The sequence below is a fragment of the Staurois parvus genome, unplaced genomic scaffold (genome assembly GCF_062004578.1).
Source record: "Staurois parvus isolate SC_StPar_1 unplaced genomic scaffold, SC_StPar_1.0 ptg000210l, whole genome shotgun sequence".
Lineage (NCBI taxonomy): Eukaryota > Metazoa > Chordata > Amphibia > Anura > Ranidae > Staurois > Staurois parvus.
The window spans coordinates 582,587-585,100 of NW_028318006.1; positions in this window are offsets into that span (position 1 = coordinate 582,587).

The window sequence follows — 2,514 nt, forward strand, 5'->3', positions numbered from 1 at the left end:
GATACATCATGTGTGTCCTGTGAAGTCGGTTTCCTTTTGACTGGTATTCCAGTTACTTTTTTTCTTTTGTATTAAAACATTTGCTGCAGGGACCATGCTGACTTAGCTAGTTGGCATATTTCTATGGTTTAAACCATTTTACCGCTTTATTAGCAATAAAAACTGACAGGGATTCTAATTCTTCTCCACTGTATCCATCCCACTGGATATCGCAAGAGATAAAATACTGCATGGATTCATGAGATTAATACCACATATTTCAGAAAAATACTGCATGTGGTATTTTAGAAGCATTTTTTGTGAATGCCAATAAACTTTTTGAAAAATGCGAAGCGACACTTTACCACATTTCTTAAACTGCTTTGTGAATGGGGCCCTCTGTCTGTTTGTTCTTTTGTTAATTCCTAATGTTTGAGAATATCCTGCACCTTTTTCTTCTCCTGTTTAAACTCTGCAATAAATCCACACAACAACATCCCCTAGACTGAGCATACTTATTCGGTGTGCTTGGAGCTCTGTCTGGGCCTGGTAGACTCTGTACTCTAGCAAGGTAGACCTGGTTATTCCTATAGGCCCCTTCGGGGGAGAGCACTACATACTACATACTACTACACACAAATTAGGAGTCATTAATTAATTTTCTCTTTGATAAAGCAGAATTGACTATGCTTTTACAAGATCCTTTCTTTTTTTTTTTTCTCTAGATCATGTTTTTTCAGCTAGGATTCCTGCACAGGTTTCTAAGGATTCCTTGAGCATTTCCTGACCCTCAGATAAGTAGCTACTGGCACCAATGATCTTTTTAGCTATCTGTAAGGGATTCATTCCTACCACTGACTAGTAATGTAAGGAGTTTTTTTTCCACTGATCACCAGTGTAATAAAGCCCTCCTTCAATGTATTCTTCCAATAACCACCACAAATGTGATGGGTTCCTTCTCCCACTGATCACCAAGATAAGATGATTATTAACATTGTAGCCCTGTTTTGGGGGGGGGGTTATGTGAAATGGCCCACACCAAACAAGCTATGGCGCTAACCTGTATATGAGTAGGCAATCCTGAGCCTTCGCTATATGGAAGAGGGGGTTGTGATAATACAAATGGCAGTGCCTCCACCTAGAATAGGGATCCTGCAATTGAGGAAACTCACCCCTTTCTAGGAATGTAACAGGTAGACAACTTAAAGTAACTATACATAGCAGTATTAATGCACCCAGCTTATATTTCTAACATGATAAACATGTCACCACACCTGTATGAGATTAATGCAAAGTTTATATAAAGCAGCCACATAAAACAGGATGCATAAGAATAACATTCAGGAATTACAATTTAGCATAAATTGGGAGGTTGCAATTATACCCGGGTATATGTGCATGTAGTATACCGAATACCTCCAACCATGGGTTATAGCGCAGTCCGGTTGCAGGGGCCCCTGGAGAGGTGAGAGTCAATAAGATGCACGCTTCCACTTTAGATGCTGTGATGGCGTCCAAGTAACATGCGGATGATTGCACTGCTTGTCTGAAGATCAGCGATGCATCACCTAAAAGGATAAAATGCCCTATCTAGCCTTACTCTTAGTCCCTATCCCTAAACTGGGCTGTCACTGCAACCGGGCCTCTATCTGTCTAAGTGGCCGTCGGATGCCTAACCTACCTCTAGCCTAATCTATCCAACACTCCCTATGCTAATCCTAGCTAAAGAGAGATCCAGACCAATAAGGCTCTTCAAGCAAAGAGGCTGTAAAGATACACTGCAATTAATAGAAAGTTCACCTGACAGTCTTATGCAGGTGAAAACACTGATCTATATATATATTTAGACAACTATAAGGATTCTGCAGTGTGTAAATAGAATAATGATAATGAACCACAAATCCCTCTCTCTTACAGAGTTATTAGGGTTCCTATACAGAAGTTGAAATATAACTGAGGCAGACCTACGGTAATCTGCTTCAGTAACAACTACATAGATAACAGCCTTGTTAATCTGGATCATTACTCACAGAATCACCATACAGTTCTCCCCAGATACACAGCACATGGTAGGCTGGAACCCTCTGCCTGATACTTCCTGGAAAAACAAACTATATAACATCCTGGGGTTTCTTGACCTCCTTGTAGGGGCAGGAAGCACACCTAGGGACTTGTCTGTAATGGGACCTGTATGGTACTGGCTGTATATGAACATAAACAAACCACAACTAGTGTATAAAATAACAGTTCCCTACAACATTATTACTGAAAGTCATTACAATATGTCATATAAAGCAAACCTGGGTGTTATGTGTGTCACATCCCTTATTCCTCTCTTTTTTCCTATATCACAACTTACTGTTCACACAAATGTACTATGAGCTAATCCCTTCATGCCTAAAGCTAAAACAAATCTTAACACCTAAGCACAATTTTGCAACTTTGACATGTGTTAGCAATACCATCCATATCATCACAACTACTTTGTGCATCCAGGTGGATAATACCTTGTTTTTTTCAGGACAAATTGGGCTT